Source organism: Elephas maximus, chromosome 21 (genome assembly GCF_024166365.1).
Source record: "Elephas maximus indicus isolate mEleMax1 chromosome 21, mEleMax1 primary haplotype, whole genome shotgun sequence".
Lineage (NCBI taxonomy): Eukaryota > Metazoa > Chordata > Mammalia > Proboscidea > Elephantidae > Elephas > Elephas maximus.
Window position 1 is genome coordinate 42635144 of NC_064839.1, and position 19840 is coordinate 42654983.

The window sequence follows — 19840 nt, forward strand, 5'->3', positions numbered from 1 at the left end:
AACAACCAGAGACTGCAACCAAAGTCTCTCCCCTCCTCATACTGAAGGTAAACAAAGTCCCTCATGCAGGACTTTGTGGCACATGTGGCAGCAAGAAGGGGAAAAGCCAAGTGAAATCAGGTATCTTCATGAATTTTAAGGGCTTAGGGAGCAAGAATTCCATGAGGCTCACCAGATAATAGGTAACCAGAGGAAGTTGATAATGTCACAAGAAAGAATCTGATCACAAATATGTTGTTGTTGTTCTTAGCTGTCTTTTTTCTATGAGTATATGCATTTCCACTTTAAAAAACCAAGAATCTTATATAGTATGTGTGATTTGCATCCTCTCTTTTTAAGTTATTAGACTCCACACATTTCCATAACAGTCTGTACTATTGTTAACTCCATGATTTTTTAACAGTGTGTAAAATTTTGGCTTTATATTATGCTATATTAATTTAAACATTTTCAAATTATGGAAATTTCTTACACACAACATTATTTCCTTAGGAGAGTTGATGTAGAGTGGAAATTATTGGGTCACTTATTCTTAAGTTTCTCGACACCAAAATCGCTTTTCAAAATATTTGTTCTAATTCTCATTATCATTTACAAATGCACTATGCCTTCTCCAACAAGGTGTATTATCAGGTTTTATTAATATTTGATAATGTTGTTGTTGTTAGGTGTGTCCAGTCAGTTCTGACTCACAGTTCTGACCCTATGTACAACAGAATGAAACACTGCCTGGTCCTGCACCATCCTCACAACTGTTGCTATGTTTGAGCCCATTGTTGTAGTCACTGTGTCAATCTATCTCATTGAGGGTCTTCCTCTCTTTTGCTGACCATCTACTTTACCAAGCATAATGTCCTTCTTCAGGAACTGGTCTCTCCCTCCTGATAACATGCCTAAAGAATGTAAGATGAAGTCTTGCCAATAGATAGGTGGTAAATTTGGGGGAGGGTAAGACAATACACAATACTGGGGAAGCCAGCACAACTTGTCCAAGGCAAAGTCATGGAAGCTCCACAGACACATCCAAACACCCTGAGGGACTGAATTACTGAGCTGAGAGCTGTGGGGGCCGTGGTCTCTGGGAACATCTAATTCAATTGGCATAATATAGTTTATAAAGAAAATGTCCTACATTCTACTTTGGTGAGTAGCATCTGGGGTCTTAAAAGCTTGTGAGCAGGCATCTAAGATACTCCACTGGACCCACACCATCTGGAACAAGTAAGAATGAAGAAAACCAAAGACACAAGGGAAAGATTAGTCCAAAGGATGAATAGACCACAACTACCACAGCCTCTACCAGATTGAGTCCAGTACAACTAGATGTTGCCCAGCTACCACCACTGACTGCTGTGACAGTGATCACAATAGAGGGTCCTGGACAGAGCTGGAGAAAAATGTAGAACAAAATTCTAACTCACAAAAAAAAACCCAAACTTACTGGCCTGACAGAGACTGCAGAAATCCCGAGTATATGGCCCGTGACACCCTTTTAACTCAGTACTGAAGTCACTCCTGAGGTTCACCCTTCAGCCAAATATTAGACAGGCCCATAAAACAAAACAAGACTCAAGGAGCACACCAGCAAAGGGGCAAGGATTAGAAGGCAGGAGGGGATAGGAGAGCTGGTAATAGGGAACCAAAGGTAGAGAAGGGGAGAGTGTTGACATGCCGTAGGATTGTTAACCAATGTCACAAAACAATATGTGTACTAATTGTTTAATGAGAATCTAGTTTGTTCCATAAACCATCATCCAAAGTACAAAAAAAAAAAATTGTGCATGTAGAAACCGTGGAATTGGTGAATATTTTGTTGGGCATATTTTCACCACACACACATAATCAAAAGATGGAGTCTCTCCATCCTTCCTTTTAAGGAACATTCTGTTTGTTCTCCTTCCAAAACAGATTTGTTTGTTCTTCTGGCAGTCCATGGTATATTCAATATTTTTTGCCAACACTGTAATTCAATTCTTCTTTGGGTCTTACTTATACATTGTCTGGCTTTCACATGCACATGAGGCGATGGAAATCCCATGGATTGGGTAAGTGCACCTTAGTCCTCAGAATGACACGTTTGTTTTTTCATGCTTTAAAGAGATCTTTTGCAGCAGATTTGCTTAGTACAATATATCACTTCATTTTTTGATTGCTCTTCCCAAGAACTTTGATTATGGAGCCAAGTAAAATGAAATCCTTGACATCGTCAATACTTTCTGCATTTGTTATGATATTGCTTATTGGTCCAGTTGTGAAGTATTTTGTTTTCTTTATGTTGAGGTGTAATCCCTACTGAAGGCTATATAGTCTTTGATCTTTATCTGTAAGTGCTTCAAGTCCTCTTCCCTTTCAGCAAGCAAGGTTGTGTCACATGCGTATTGCAGGTTTTTAATAATTCTTTGTCCAATCCTGATACCAAGTACTTTTTTATATAGTCCAGATTTTCAGATTATTTGCTCAGCATACAGATTGAATAAGAATGGTGAAAGGATACAATCCTGACACACACCTTTCCTGATTTTAAACCACACAGTAAGTATCCCCTTGCTCTGTCTAAATGACTGCCTCTTGGTCTCTATACAGGTTACGTGAGCAGATATTCGATAACAGGAAGAATAAACACACCTACCTCATAGAACTCTTGTCAGTATTCAATAAATTAATCCATACAAAGCTCACAGAACAATGTTACACATTATTTAAGCTCTTAATAAAATGTTGGTGAAATTATTACTTTTAGTATGAAAATTTGCCTCTACTTGATTATTCATGATTAAATTTAAATATTTTCTTTTTCTATATCTTTCTGTAAGTCACCTCTTCAGTTGCCTTTGTCCTCTCCTTTTTTCCATCTTGTTATTTTCTTTCACCTGGTTTTCTTCTTCCTCTCGCTTTTCCCACCAGTTTCTATTTTCACTGTTTTCTATTAAAAAAAAAAAAAAATTGAGTTTAAAACTCTTTCATAAAGTTCTTTAGAGAATTGAATACATAAAACAAACTAAACAGCTTCCATATTTCAGGTTTCCACATTAATACCCAATCATATAGTATGTATGGTTTGTGTCCTCCCTTTTCAGTTATTATACTCCACACATTTTCACAACAGTCTTTCCTGTTTCTGAAACAGTACATTTTTTGATAAAAGACAATTGGAAGAGAAAAACCAGAACCAGAAGACAAAAATAAGCCTAGAAATGCCTTCGATACTATTAAAATGTGTTCATTTTCTTACGCTTCCCCTAAATAGCTGAAATGTACCCAATTTCCTCAATTTCCAAAGATACAGTTTGCCCAGGCTGGTCTTGAAGACAACACTATCAGGCTTTCTCATTCCGTGGCTGTGCTGGCTTTGCAGGGGTTGGGTGGCTTCTCCTGGATTAATAAGAAGCTATAATTGTTTGCTTCACCAGTAGTGTCACAAAACACTAGAATTATTCTTTGTGAGGAAGACAAATGTCTTCTCCCCTCACTTTATTTTATTGGCAACAATTAAGTTGATTTAAAAATAAAATCCAAGCTGCCTCTCTGCACACTTCACACTCAAACATTCATAATTGCTCCCTGAGTGTAATGGCCTAGATGTTAATTTTAGATAGTGGAAATGGCAAGTCGTATATTTTTAAACCATAAAGTCATTTTTAATTAATGTCTATTTGTTTTCATGTTGAAGCTCTGCTGAAATAATCAATAACGAGAGTTGAAAGCATGGGCCAGAGCTGCAAAGCTACATGAATTCTTATAGGCTATAAATGACTTGTGGAATCTTTATAATTTTATGATAGAAATATTCCCTTAAATTGGTCTGAGATCTTTCCACAGATGACCAAAGTTACGGCTCTACTTGAATTTTCGATGAAAAGAGTGGGCAGGGGCAATTTGAAAAATCAAATAAAAGGGAAATGTGAGTGCTGATGAGTGCTGAGGTCCCACTTGAGATCAGCAGTCATTAATTAAAGTGAGACTAGTCAGCACGGTCCAGGTATTTTCTTCAGCCATAAGTTGCTCAGTTAAAGGCATACAGTAGGAGGAGCATTTGTTTTAACCAAGAAGGGGTCTTGCCAGTGACCCCAATGGCAGGCATCCCTGGGTGGTGCAAAAGGCTAACACGTTCTAGGGCTAACCGAAAGGTTAGAGATTCAAATCCATCCAGAGATGCCTTAGAAGAAAGGCCTGGCGATATACGTCCAAAAAAGCAGCCACTGAAAACCCAATGGAGCACCTTTTACGCTGACACACGAGGTTGCCATGAGTTGTAATGGGCTCAGCAGCATTTGGTTTCAGTGAAGGTAGAAAACGGCAAGGGAGTTGAGAGAACACAAGCATAATTATAACAATGAACTATGGAATCTAAACCACTTAAGGAGAGAGCTGAGAACTTGAGGAGAATGTGGACAGTGAAACGATGCCGAACTCCTAAGATGGGAGATGCCTGAGTGGGGGGAGTATTAATGGGGTAGAGGTACCAGTGGAAGCCAGAAAGATAGGTGGGATGGTCAGAGAGATTTTTGAGAGAGCATAGTCATTGGTAATAAAAAAACCTAAGGCCTAATTCTGGGACAGCGTGACTGAATGAAATGAGAACAAGATCTTTGGAAGATAGAAAGACTGCATATTGCATGGAACATCTATGTAGACGATAAAACCACCATGAAAGATATCACAGTTGGTGGTGGAGAGAAAATCATTAAGCCAAGTGCTATAATGCTCAATAAATCAAGGGAGTCAGAAAATGGTAAATGAATACTGCGTACATTAAGTCAGAAGACTTGTACTTCAAAGGAGTTGGCAGGGTGAAAATGTTAACTGTCCCATGAAAGGAAAGATATGATTTAACAAACTCAAAAGGATACCCTTTTTCCAGATATTTGACAGCAGTAGGGTACATTTGCAACACTGAAGAACTAAATGTATTAAATAAAAGAATTGGAAAATAATCTTTTTAAAATGGAAAAAAAATAAGTGAATACCTTTTCTCAGCAAAACTAGAAAACAAAATTGAAAGTTGAAATTTTAAAAATGACTCTAAGCGTTTATTTGCTGAATATAGTATGGTTAGAAATGTGGAAGAAAAAAACTAGACAGAAGAATATTTTCTGGGACATGAGTTCTATGAACAGACAGTATGGCTGGCTATACTTGCCTTTTTGCTCATCTAGCTAGATGACTGCTCCACCACAGAATCACAGCTATCTGCTTGCTCACTTTGCTACCTACGTGCTCACTTTACCACCCATATGCTCACTTAGCTACCTGATCTCACTTAGCTACCCATACACTCACTTTGCTACCACTGCAGAGAAGGCTGACACTGAGGCACCAACAGCGCTCTCATGCCCAGGCAATCAATCTCCACCAACATGAAGGACACAGGTTTAGGTGTCATGTAGGCTCACTGTACAATATGTTAATAACAAATCAATATCATTTAGCAAATACTAGCTGTGTAGATTTTATCGATTTCTTTCCTAGGAAGATTGTGAAAATACCATACTGTCTCATGAGAAAATAGACACGTGGCAAATTGAAAAACGCTCTAACTTTTAAATTGAGCAACTGCCTAATGGGATTCTATCATCCCAATACCACCATGTTGCTTCCTAAAAACCTCTTGAATCCATTGGGTTTTCTTTATGATTATCAAAACTTTCCTGAAAGGTTCAGTGGCTCCACAGGAGAAAGACCTGGCAATTTGCTTCTGTAAATATTAAAGCCAAGAAAAGCCTATGGGGTGGTTCTACTCTGGCACATGGGGTTGCTATGAGTTGGAATCAACTCAATGGCACACAAGAACAACAAAAGGTGACGGGTATATGAAGAGGTGGAGGAGCTGGATTCCTATAAGTGCCCCCAAAACAATTACAGTTTTCAACACTGTGATATGGACAATAGATGGAAAAATCAACACTGACCGTTCACCACAAACAATCCTGAGGAGAAAAATCTGAGGTAGAAAACATGTCTTGAAAGTCCTTCTATCATCAATTTATTACAGTACTGACAGGTTGCACGTGCCCATCAATATGTCACCTGCTCACTCCACAAATCAGGCATTATGAAGGAGATGTTTAGTAATACCCTTCAATTTAAGTAGTGAGACTGCTACTTTGCTGCAAGGTACTATGTTCAACAACATAGAAAAAAAAATATATATGTACTAAAAAAAAAAACTAGATACCATATAAGCTAATGTCCACTCCATCTGACCTGAGAGCAGGCCCATTACTTTTTACCACTCTCTATCAGATTCTTGTTGTTGTGTGCCATATAGTCAATTCCAATTTACAGTAATCTTATAAGACAGGGGAGAATTGCCCCTAGAGTTTCTTAATCTTTACACCAGGTCTTTTTTCCCGTGGAGCCACTGGTGGGTTTGAACCACCAGCCTTTTAGTTAGCAACCAAGTTCTTAACCACTGCACCACTGGGGCTCCTTATCAGATCTATAAGCCAAAAAAAAAAAAAAAAACACCAGCTGCCATCAAGACGATTCTGACTCATAGCAAACCTACAGGAAATAGGAAATTCTTTAATAATAGTAACACTTATTATTTAGTGAGAATCTACTATGAAATATCATATACTGTTGGTTAAAGTGTAAGTTGGTACAATCACTCTGGGAAACTGTTGGACAGTATCTACTAAAACTGAACACATCCACAGCTTCTGATCCAGCAATTCTACCCTTAGGGCTGTAGAAGTACAGGCGTGTGTGAGAGTGTGTGTGTGTGTGTGTGTGTGTGTGTGTGTGTAATCTCCAACACAAAATCATGCATACAGTCATGAAAGACATCTCCAAGAATCTTGATATTATTGGCACTACTAATAATGGCCAAAAAAAAGATGCAACCCAAATGTCCTTCAAGAGTAGAACAGGGTAAATAAATTTTCCTTATTAATATAATGGAATGCTAGCCAGAGATGAGAGTGAACAAACTACAACTACTTGAAACAACAAAGATTATTCTCACAAACATAATGTTGAGAGGCGAGGTGCAAATTTTTCTACTAGAAATAAGGCAAAACCAATCTATGGCATTAGAAGTCAAGATAGTGATTACCCAGTGTCTATGCTAGAAGGATAGGAGACGCATGGGTTCTTGTGGTATCCTGGTGATGATTTCTTTCTTCATCTGAAAGCTGATCACACTAGTTTCCTTTGTCAAAACATTTTGAGCTATACACTTAAGATTTTTTGCACTTTTCTGTATGCATGTTATACTTCAATAATATTTTCCCCAAAAAGAAGAAAAAAATCACTGTAATTCACCAAATTAACAAAATATTGGAGAAAATAATAAAAATAATTTCCTTTAATGTGGAAAAAGCAATTTACAAAATTCAGTTTTCATTAATGAAAATGATCTTAGCAAACTTGGAATGAGAGAACTTCATTAATCTGACAGAGATTATCTCAAAAAAATCTTTTAGGAAACCTCACATTTCATTGTGAAATATCAAAAGCTTTTCCCTGAGATCAGGAGTAAGACAAGGATACCTGTTCTCACCAATTCTCTTTGACATTTCACTGAAAGCCCTAGATAGTGTAGTAAGGCAAGCTTAGGAAATAAATAAAACTGTCATTATTCAGACATGACTTGATTGTGCGTATTGAACACCCAAAAGAATCCAGAGACAAACTGCTATAATTAGTAGATGAGTTTATCAAAGTCATTGGATATTAGGTAACTATACTGCAATACTTGTTACTTCTAGATACCTATAATTAAAATATAAAATGTATAAATACATACGATCAAAATACATCAAATTTAGGCATTAATCTAATACAAAGTCTCAAAGAAATTCTACACAGAACACTAACACCCACAATTTTAAGAAATAAGAAAACATTTTAAGAAACATTATACTTAAAGACTATCAAGACCTTCTAAGTAGTAATGCATGGAGGTTGGACCCTTATTTTAACAATGCTCATCAATGCATTTTGAACTCTGTTTCCTAACTTCATTCAGAGGTAGTTATGATTCATTGCCCGATAGTTCTACTTTGGGATTAATAAAGCATAGTCTTTATTTTTAATAATAAAAGAACCTTCAGCTTCTTATGAGACACCAATCTTACTCTTTTAGGAAGAAAAAAAGAAAAGATAATTCCATAATTGGGAATATTAACAACAACAAAAAAAGGCTCTCAAATTTTAAGTGAAATTTAAGATATCCAAAAAGATTTTGGTTTTGGGGCATCATCATCACAGCAGTGGATGGGATGGACTCATTTGGCCAGTCATCTGGTGGGTTAGGAATATTCAGTCTTCATTTATAGTTACCCTAGATCACTGATGTTCTCTCGAAACTTACTCATCTTTCAGTCATGCATTTATCCCATACAAATTTGGTGCACGCTTACTCTGTGACAGCCATTGTGTTAGGAGCTAAGGATACGATTGTGAGCACGGTCTTGGCTAGAATCTCTCCTCTTTGCCCCTCCATTTTAACTGATTCTTTTTCCCTCTCAAATATATTCAGTTTTCCATAAAGGTAATCTGTTGTCACACAGCAGTGTTGTTTAGCCACTGAAATCACTTGTGAGTTCCTATGTTTTGCTTCTAGATCAAATAAGGTATTCAGATTTAATGTCTACTAAAGATCTGACAGGATAACTAAAAACATGAAGAGGCTTACTCCAACAGATTCAAATAGAACAGGTACTGTCTTATTTTCATGGAGTGGTTGGTGGTTAGCCACATACCATAAATATGCTTTATGACTGGTTACCATAGATCACACTATGTCTCCCAAATAGAGAAATAGAAGTTTTCTAAGATGCAGTTTTTCTTATACTGAAAATTACTGATTATCATACTTTTTGATCTGACCTGCAATTTTTATTTTTTAAAACATTGAATGTGAAGGCTCTATAAAGCAGTGAATTTGGGCCTAGTATGTAATAACTTTCAGGTCACAGTCTTAAATGATTAGAATCTTTTTGTAGAAATTGGCCTTCCCATATATAACACCTATCTACATGGTGGTGCATTTACCCAGGGTACAGAATACGTATCCCAAAACCCCAAAAACCCAGTGCTGTCAATTCCGACTCATAGCGATCCTATAGGACAGAGTAGAACTGCCCCATAGAGTTTCCAAGGAGCACCTGGCAGATTTGAACTGCTGACCATTTGGTTAGCAGCCGTAGGACTTAACCACTACGCTGCCAGGCTTCCCAGAACACGTATCAGCCTCCCTTAAATTGCCTTTCTGATATTTATGTATAAATGTTAGAAAGGTTAAAAAAAAAAAAAAAAGAATGAAACAAAAAGAGATTAAAGTGCCAAGGGCAACTCCTTTGTTTTCAGGCTGCGTACTTGGCTGGATGGGGGTGACATTCCCTGAGACAGAAAACACATAGGACCAGGTTTTATGGTAAGCTGGGAATAGGATGGGGTCCAAGAACATGATTCCTATTCTGGACAAGTTGAATTTGTGGTGTCTTTGAGGTGTCCAGAAGAAGTCAAGTAAACAGTTAGCTATGTGTGTTTGGAGCCCACACAACAGTCTGAGCTGGAGGTAAGAGTCTGTGAGCTACATGTGTCTAGATGGTACTGAAGCTACAACAGTGGAGGAGGGGGCCCAGCAAGAGATTTAGAGAAGCCTACTTCAGTTAATTTAAATCTTGCATGGCTGCGGGGAATGGGTATAGCAAAAGTGGGTGAATATGCAAATAACAGAGAATTATCAGTTAATCCAATAATGCTAATCTTTTCCACAAAATCCTCTCATAGTTACAGCAAACACTACAATTGACTGAGTTTCCTACATGTTCCTACGTGTTGATACCAACGACGTAATGTTGTGTGCCATAGGGTCAACTACAACTCATAGGGAACCCATGTGACAGAATATAACTGTTCATAGGGTTTTCTAGGCTGTAACGTCCACCAGGCGCTCCTTGGAAACTCTATGGGGCAGTTCTACTCTGTCCTATAGGGTCGCTATGAGTCGGAATCGACTCGACGGCACTGGATTTATTTAAACGTTTATAGGGGCAGATCTCCAGGTCTTTCTCCCACACTGCCATTGGGTGGGTTCTAACCATCACCTTTCAGTTAGCAGCAGAGCGCTTAACCATTGTGCCAGCAGGTAAAAAAAAAAAAAGCTGTTGCCATCTAGGTGATTCCGACTCATAGCAACGCTATAGGACAGAGTAGAGCTGCCCCATAGGGTTTCCAAGGAGCAGTTGGTGGATTCAAACTGCTGATCTTCTGGTTAGGAGTCAAGCTCTTAACCACTGTGCCACCAGAGCTCCACCACCAAGTAATAGGTGTATAAAAACCAGTGACAAGCAAACCAGAACACAGTTACTGTGTAATAAAAACTTTTATATAGATATACAATACTGTTTTCCTAAAATCTTGCCTTGATAGGAAACGTGTCCAGTAGCTTTTGAGTTTGGCCAAAAAAGAAAAAAAAAAAAAAAAATGAAGTTAACATCAATACTGGTAAAATTAAGCTCATCAAACAATTGAATAATTGTTATGGATTGAATTGTGTCCCCCCAAAAATATGTATCAATTTAGTTAGGCCATGATTCCCAGTATTGTATGGTTTTCCTCCATTTTCGGATTGTAATTTTATGTTGAGAGAATTAGGGTGGGATTGTACCACCCTCACTCAGGTCACCTCCCCAATCCAAGGTAAAGGGAGTTTCCCTGGGGTGTGGCCTGCACCATTATCTCTCAAGAGGTGTGAAAGGGAAGCAAGCAGAGAGTTGGGGGCCTCACACTACCAAGAAAGCAGCACCAGGAGCAGAGTGCATCCTTTGGACACAGGGTCCCTGTGCCTGAGAAGCTCCTCGACCAGGGGAAGATTGAGGGCAAGGACCTTCCTCCAGAGCTGACAGAGAGAGAAAGAAAGCCTTCCCCGGAAGCCGACACCCTGACTTTGGACTTGTAACCTGCTAGACTGTGAGAAAATAAATTTCCGTTTGTTAAAGCCATCCACTTGTGGTATTTCTATTATGGCAGCACTAGATGACTAAGACAAGAGTATTCTATGGTTGTCAAAAAACTGTTACAACCAGTATTACAGTCAAAGCTTATACTTTTTGATGGATACCTCCCCCACAAAAAATAATTATTTACATTTTACAGGTGAAAAAAATTGAGACACAATTTTATAGGATTGGCAATATTCCCAGTGAGGCAGTGAGCCAGATTTAGAATCCAGAGCCTTGGGGTGCCTTGCTGAGTTCATTTCTATAACGACCAATTGACAGAGTCCATCTTTTACAGAAAAGGATTTTTATTCACTAACAAAAATCATTTTTTTCATGAAGTCAAGTAGCCCTTGATTCCAGTATCTCTTCAAATATGTCTTGTACATTTTTTCTCTGATGAGCCTGGAAGTCATGATTAATCCAAAACATTCATAGCGTTTAGATTAATTCACTATTTCCCACTTGTAGCTGCAGCAACTAATGCTATGGTTGCTTATATTTGAGGTATGGGGAATCCTTCCAAATTTCCCTTATGACCTCCTATTCTTCACTCTGCCCCAGATTTTACTTTTTCTTATATTTCTATCCAAATTTTCTTCCTTTGTCAAAAAAATTGAGTTGTAAATTCACTGAGGGAAAACACCATGTTTATACACATTTACTTATTACCTGTTGAATGGACCAATTGAGATACCCTTCATTGCTTTTCCTCCAAACCAAATCCCTGAAGCAATTTATGTTACTCCATTTATCTCTAATTTTCTGAACCTTATATAGAAAGAAGCCCTGATGGCACAGTGGCTTGACTGCTAAATGAAAGGTTGGTGGTTCAAATCCCCCAGCCACTCTGTGGGAGAAAGATGTGGCAGTCTGCTTCTGTAAAGATTTACAGCCTTGGAAACCCTATGGGGCAGTTTGACTCTGTCTTATAGGGTCGCTGTGAGTCGGAATCTACTCCATGACAGTGGTTTGGCTTGGTTTTATACAGAAAACCGTAAAAGAAACTTTTCTATAGTAAGGAAAATAACAATAATATTGAATTTTTTAAATATTGCAAATGCAGTGCAATGTGCTGTCAATACGTTTTACCCTATGCAACGGGTATGCCTTAATGTTTCTTTTGAAAATAGTTTGTCCTTTATCTTGCCGATCGTGCTGTTATTGTAACATGCAGGATGGCATTCACCCTAGCCATCCTCTCCTCTTTTCACCTGCCTCTCCAATCTTACCCACTCCTTCCTTTTGATTGAAAATCACATCAAGATTACTTATTCTTGAAACTCATTTTTAACAAAAATCTAGGACATCTCTCTCTAGACAAATACTAATTAAACATAGGCTAGTATCCCCAACACCAGTTTTTAAAGTCAGTTCTTCTGTAGAGTACTTAAATGCAATACCATTTTGTCCTTGCTGCATACCAGCACTCACTCTGGGGGGCCCAGATAGCCTGCAGCGCTATTAGATGAAGTGGCAGTGGGCATGGGGGCAGCACCAGCTGAAACTCCCTCCATAAACAAGCAGCCAAAAGCCCAGGACACAATGAGGCCAAGAGAAATATGACCAATACAGGCTAACCATGGAAAAAAAAAACCATGAAGACACCAACAAAATTAACACAATGTTATTGTTGTTGTTAGATGTCATCGAGTCAGTTCCGACTCATAGCTACCCTATGTACAACAGAATGAAACACTGCCCAATCCTGCGCCATCCTCACAATCTTGCTATGTTTCAGCCCATTGTTGCAGCAGTTGTGTCAATCCATCTCAAGGGTCTTCTTCTTTTTTGCTGACCTTCTATCTTAAAAGCATGAAGTCCTTCTCCAGGGAAAGGTTCCTCCTGATAACATGTTCAAAGTCCATGACACAAAGACTCATCATATTCCTTTCTAAAGAGTATTCTGGCTGCATTTCTTCCAAGACAGATTTGTTCGTTCTTCTGGCAGTTCATGGTATATTCATTATTCTTCCCCAACACCATAATTCAAAGGCGTAAATTCCTCAGTCTTCCTTATTCATTGTCTAGCTTTTGCATGCACAGGAGGCAACTGAAAACACCATGGCTTGAGTCAGCTGCATCTTAGTCCTCAAAGGGACATCTTTGCTTTTTCAACACTTCAAAGAGGTCTTTTGCAGCAGATTTGTATAATGCAATACATCACTTGATTTCCTGACTGCCACTTCCATGGGTGTTGATTGTGTATCTAAGTAAAATGAAATCTTTGATAACTTCAATATTTTCTTTATTTATCATGATCTTGCTTATTGGTCCAGTTGTGAGGATTTTTGTTTTATGTTGCAGCATAATCCATACTGAAGATCTTTGATCTTCCTTCATCAGTAAGTGCTTCAAGTCCTCTTCATTTTCGGCAAGCAAGATTGTATCATCTGCATATCGTGGGTTGATAAAGAGTCTTCCTCCAATTGTGATGCCTAGTTCTTTTTCATATAGTCTGGCTTCTTGGATTATTTGCTCATCATACAGATTAAGTATGGTCAAAGGATACAACCATGATGTACTCCTTTCCTGATTTTAAACCATGCTGTGGTGGTGCAGTGGTTAAGCTTTTGGCTGCTAACCAAAAGGTCAGAAGTTTGAATCCACCACCTGCTCCTTGGAAACTCTACGGAGCAGTTCTACTTTGTTCTATAGGGCCGCTATGAGTTGGAATTGATTCGATGGCAATGGGTAGCATCCCCTTGTTCTGATCAAACAGCCACTTGGTCTATGTACAGGTTCTGCATGAGCACAATTAAGTGCTTTGGAATTTCCATTCATCACAACATTATCCAAATTATAATTTGTTATAATCCACACAGTTGAACGCCTTTGCATAGTCAATAAAACACAGGTAAACATGTTTCTGGTATTCTCTGATTTCAGCCAAGATCCATCTGGCATCAGCAATGATATCCCTTGTTCCATGTCCTCTTTTAATTCGGACTTGATTTTCCAGCAGTTCCCTGTCAATATACTGCTACAATTGCTTTTGAATTATCTTCAGCAAAATTTCACTTGCATGTGTCATTAATGATATTGCTCAATAATTTCTACATTCTGTTGGATCACCTTTCTTGAGAAAGGGCATAAATATGGATCTCTTCCAGTCGGTTGGCCAGATAGCTGTCTTCCAAATCTCTTGGCATAGACAAGTGACCGCTTCCAGCATTGCATCTGTTTGTTGAAACATCTCATTTGGTATTCTGTCAGTTCCTGGAGCCTTGTTTTATGCCAATGCCTTCAGCGTAGCTTGTACTTCTTCCTTCAGTATCACTGGCTTGTGATCATATACTACCTCCTGAAATGGTTGAATGTTGACCAATTCTTTTTGTTACAGTGACTCTGTATATTCCTTCCATCTGCCTGTGATTCTTTCTGCGTCTTTTAATATTTTTCCCTGTAGAATCCTTCAATATTGCAAATCAAGGCTTGTATTTTTTTTTTCAGTTCTTTCAGTTTGAGAATGCTGAGTGTGTTTTTCCCTTTTGATTTTCTAACTCCAGGTCTTTGCACATTTCATTATAATGCTTTACTTTGTCTTCCCCAGCCGTCCTTTGAAATCTTCTCTTCAGCTCTTTTACTTCTTCATTTCTCCCTTTTACTTTAGTTGTTCTATGATCAAGAGCAAGTTTCAGAGTCTCATCTGGTCTTTTCTTTCTTTCCCGTCTTACTAATGACCTCTTGCTTTCTTCAGGTATGATGTCATTCCACAACTTCTCTGGTCCTTGGTCATTAGTGTTCAATGTGTCAAATCTATTCTTGAGATGGTCTCTAAATTAAGGCAGGACATACTCAAGGTCGTGCTTTGGCTCTCGTGGACTTGCTCTAATTTTCTTTAGCTTCTACTTGAACTTGCATATGAGCAACTGATAGGTCTGTTCCACTGTCAGCCCCTGGCCTTTTCTGACTGAAGATCTTCAGCTCTTTCCAGAGATGTAGTCACTTTGATTCCTGTGTGTTCTATACGGTCAGGTCCATGTGTGTAGTCACCATTTATGTTGTTGAAAAAAATTATTTCCAATAAATAAGTTGTTGGTTTTGCAAAATTCTATCATGTGATCTCCTGTGTGGCTTCTATCACCAAGGCCATGTTTTCCAACTAATGATCCTTCTTTGTTTCCAGCTTTCACACCCCAATCACCAGTAATTATCATCTTAATTATATGTTTGATCAACTTCTGACTGTAGAAGTTGGTAAAAATCTTCAATTTTTTCATCTTTGGTATTAGTGGTTGGTGCATAAATTTGAATAATAGTCGTATTAACAGGTCTTCCTTGTAGGTGTATGGATATTATCCTATCACTGACACGATAAAGCAACCTGAAAAAAGAAAATTCCACAAAAAGGTGGAAGCAGAAATCTATAGAATGCAAGAATTTATGTTACTGGGATAGGGAGCCATCTGTCCTACCAAAGGAGTCCCTGGGCAGTACATACGGTTAATGTGCTCAGCTGTTAACCAAAAGGTTGGAGGTTTAAGTAAGTCCACCCAGAGGTGTCTTGAAAGGCCTGGTGATCTCCTTCCAAAAAATTAGTCATTGAAAATCCTATGGAGCACAGTTCTAATTTGATACACATGGGCTCACCCGGAGTCAGGGCTGCTGTGAGCTGAAGTTGACTCAATAGCAACTGGGTTTTGTCTTCCCAACAGGTGAGCAAAATAAATCATAATAATTAAAAATGAAATCGATTCCCAAGGCAACCCCCAGCCCATTTGTCTTCAGCTGGTGTGAGTATAGAGATTCAGTGTCAAAATTAAATAAAGATTTCAGTTAAGCTAAGCAGCTCCAGTACAAAATACAAAAAAATAATAATAATAAAAATGTTTTTATGCTTGAAAGTAGTTATTCTGAGGGAAAAGATCAATATTTCTTTGATATATAAATGCATTCCTACACACATAAAAACTAGGAAAGAAAATTACTTCAAGGAAAAACCATACCTAATGAGATGCCACCATGTTTTCAATTGTTATTATTTTCATTGGGAAAAGGAATGCTAGGTAAAACAAGAAACACTAATTGCATAATCAGGAAAATATAACTATCATTATTTTAATTAATATGTGTTTATATTGGAAGAACTTAGAAAACATCAGTTCAGAAATGAGTATAAAGCATGTTCTATATGTCAACCTGAGTTATGAATGAAGCTCAGCCTCTGTCTTCAGGGCACACATGGTTTTGTAAAATTGTAATCATCAAAATGGTCTTGAAGCATATTAATACGAGAAAATTAAGGCTAATACATGGGGGACATGCAAACATCTGAATATTACTGTTTCCCCCTGCGCTTCTGTAACCCCCACAGCATATAGCACAGTGGTGAGTTTATTGTTTGTGTTCTGTAAAGTCTCAGAGTACATTTGAATTATGGTGTTGGCAAAGAATACTGAATATACATACCACGGACTGCCAGAAGAACAAACAACTCTGTCTTGGAAGAGCTACAGCCAGAATACTCCATAGAAGCAACAATGGGGAAACATCATCTCACGTACGTTGGACATGTTATCAGGAAGGACCAATCCCTGGAGAAGGACATCATGCTTGGTAAAGTAGAGCGTCGGCAAAAATGAGGAAGACCCTCCATGAGATGGTCTGACATAGTGGCTGCAACAATGGGCTCAAACATAGCGATGACTGTATGGATGGCTCAGGACCAGGCAATATTTTGTTCTGTTTATATATGGTCGCTATGAGTCACAATCGAATTGATAGCACCTAATTTTTTTTTTTTTAAGAACAACAATAAAGTTTCAGAAAGGAATGAGGAGGCTTCCATCTTTCCTCCTTGATCAATGCCCAAGCAGTGTTCCTTCCTTTGTTGTCCCTTCAGGCTTTGCATCTTTTATGCCAAGAAAAGTACAGTCCCTTTAAGATTTCACCTGAACAGTTCAGATCCACTAAGGGTAATCTCCCTTATTTAAGGACAACTGTGCCATATATCATAGGTCCCTGGGTGGCACACACTGTTTGTTCTTGGCTGCTAGCCTAAAGGTTGGCTGTTTGAATACACTCAGTGGTGCCTTGGAAGATAGGCCTGGCAATCTGCTTCCATAAAGATTACAGCTAAGAAAACCCCATGGAGCAGTTCTATTCTACAACACACGGGGTTGACATGAGTTGGAAGTGACTTGATGGAAATGAGTACAGATGCCATATATCATAACATGATTATGGGAGTGAGATCCTATCGTATTCACTGGTTGTTCCCGCACTCAAGGGGATGGATTATACAAGGGTCAATCATTGAGACACATCTTAGAATTTTTCCTGCCACAAGAGGTAATTCAAAATGTTATCATTATTGATCTCTACTATTTCTCATGTTAATATTTCTGAATTTTTGAAAACAGAGTTCCTCTTTGTTTTCTATTTTGAAACCCATGATGGAAGTACCTCTTTGACTCTACTTTGGTTTTGCAGTTCCCTCCAAGTTCCCTTAAAGATCTTCAGGTTTTAGTGATTCCAGACACAGAAAACCTGAGAATCATATGATCTACATCAACAAGCTCATATTACTGAATGACCCTCCATTTAGTATCCCAAAAGCAAGTCTTTTCTTCCTTTCTTACTCCTTTCTGCCTTCCTCCCTCCCTCTCTACCTCTTCCTTCCCCCCTCTCACCCACGCCCTCTCTTCCTTCCTTTCTTCATTTCTCTTTCCTTCCTTCCTTTTTTCTTTCTTCCATTCACTAACTCACTTAGAAAAATGCATAAGAAGCAAAGCTATGTAGAGTTTAGCAATAGGAAATTAGTGTATCTTTAATTCATTCCTAAACCCGGTTTTTTTGGCCAGAGGCCAAGAGACAATAATTACAGCTTTTTAAAGTCATCTCTATAATGTGCATCTGTTGTCCATGGTATACATTCATAAGCCATTCATAAATTTTGTAAGGAAATGAGGATGGAACTGTAGCAAATCCTGGCTCCTAGCTGAGTGGGAGCCAGCCTTTCAGTGAGATGCACTTATGTGTCCATGAGCATAAGACTCACTAATGCTTCTTTCAACAGAAACAGTGACAACATTTGATTTGAGCTTCTTTTTAAATGAAAGCAGTATTTTATGTACTGATGGCTAACAAGAATTTACTTCAGGTGCAGAAATAAAGCAACAACCAACAAGCTGCGGTGCTCTACTTTTTCACAAAGTCTGTGGAAGCGCTTGGCACTCACATGCATATAGATGCATCTATAAAGAAATAGCTTTTGCCATTTCAAATGCTCAGGAGGGTACACCACCCTGCCTTTAAACTTGACAGCTCTTGTCTCTCAAGATGAACAGATATGGATGAAACATCTCAATAATATATAAAGAACAGAGGCGTTTTGTACCTATAAAAGCTATCTATTTTTACTTTCTTATCTCACAGGCCATCTTAGGATGCCACAATGGCAAAAGGCCATAGTTACACTCCCAAAGCTTCCCTACTGCCAGAAACCCAACCAATATCTGACTTTCCCACCCTCTGTTTGCTCCAAGTAATTAGAGGATACTGTATAGTATAATTAAAGCCCTCCGGGACTTCATCAATGATTGAACTGTCATACGAATAAAAAATGAAGAAATTGTGTACAGGGATCATAAACCTCAACATTTCCTACCAGCAGACATCAGCTTATGAAACTCATTCTCCTAATCACATTCATCCTGGATGAGAAAATGGGGTCATATATCTGATCCACTGTTGACTATGCAGGAAACGAGGGAAAAAAAAAAAAAAACAGAAAAAGTGGTAGGTGATAGGACAATGGCAGTATCCAGCCAACACAGACTCTGGCCTGTTTCTCCTGACATATTTAGTTTCTCCATTGCATTCTGTAGCCTTTTGACTAAGAGTGACACACTATTTACCATGTTAGTTACTGGTAGTTGTGATTAGTTTTGTTTTAGCAAAACTATAAGAAAAAAAAGAAAACATGAATCTACATGATCTGCAGATGAGATAGCTGGTCGATATTAATGTGAGACTTAATCTCTCAGAAGCCTGACGATCATCTAAGCCAGAAGCCACATAGGAACTGTGGCTATGGCCAGGAGGCTGATAAATTTGCAGCATTTTCTCTGAGACTCTGAAGCAAGGTGAGTACCATTTGCCAGCAGAACTCATCACACCAGTAAGAAAATGTCCTGGATCTGAGCTCTCAAAAAGAGTACCATTTGGGCCACCATGAGAAACAAGAGTTTCCTTTGACTACTCAAGACAATAACTTATAAATACAGTGTAAGGAGCTGTAATGTTTAATTAGTCCTTTTAGTGAAGGTTAGCTTGGATGACCAGAGAATGGTGCCCATGGAGCAAATACCCTTGATCCAGTTTTCACAGAATCCTTGGAACATCACATAAAATATCCTATGACCTTAAGCCCTACCACATGTCAACTCCACACCTTGCCTGTACTAGATATTGCTTTGGCAACCAGCATCTATTCAACTACGTTATTTTGCTCTTGCCGGTGTTACAGAGGAGCTACATTTCTCAGAATCTCTTGATCCCAAGTTCTGGAATCAATTTCAGTTCTGCCAATACATGCATTCTCATGAGATTTTGGAAATGCAAGGACGACAGAAGCCATATTATCTTTCCTATATAGCTGGTGAGCAAAGGCATGTGTTGGCAGATATGAGGTTTTGCACCCACTCCGTGCGTTACCCTGATTCACTCACTTTAACTTCCTTGCCTAGGCAGCACCATCACCCTCCTGATTCTCTGGACCGGAAAGGTGGTGATAAACCTGAAAACTAGCTTCAGCTTCTGCTGCCTTACTCAATCTTTCAAAAAATATTTAAGCACTTGATTCCCTATACTAAATCTCTTTCTGCTACAAATACCTAAAGTAGTATCTGCATTACTGAGTAATACACTCCTAATCCCCTGAC

At 38.5% G+C, this 19840-nt stretch overlaps 1 long non-coding RNA gene across 1 annotated transcript in view; it reads right to left on the reverse strand.

Annotated features, from left to right (window-relative positions):
* Positions 1-2741: 2741 nt before the first annotated feature.
* Positions 2742-19840, reverse strand: part of LOC126065176 (uncharacterized) — a 63971-nt gene continuing 46872 nt past the window's right edge. The window contains exon 7 of the long non-coding RNA XR_007514740.1: positions 2742-2923. This is a non-coding gene — a long non-coding RNA (uncharacterized LOC126065176). The remainder of the gene's footprint in view (positions 2924-19840) is intronic.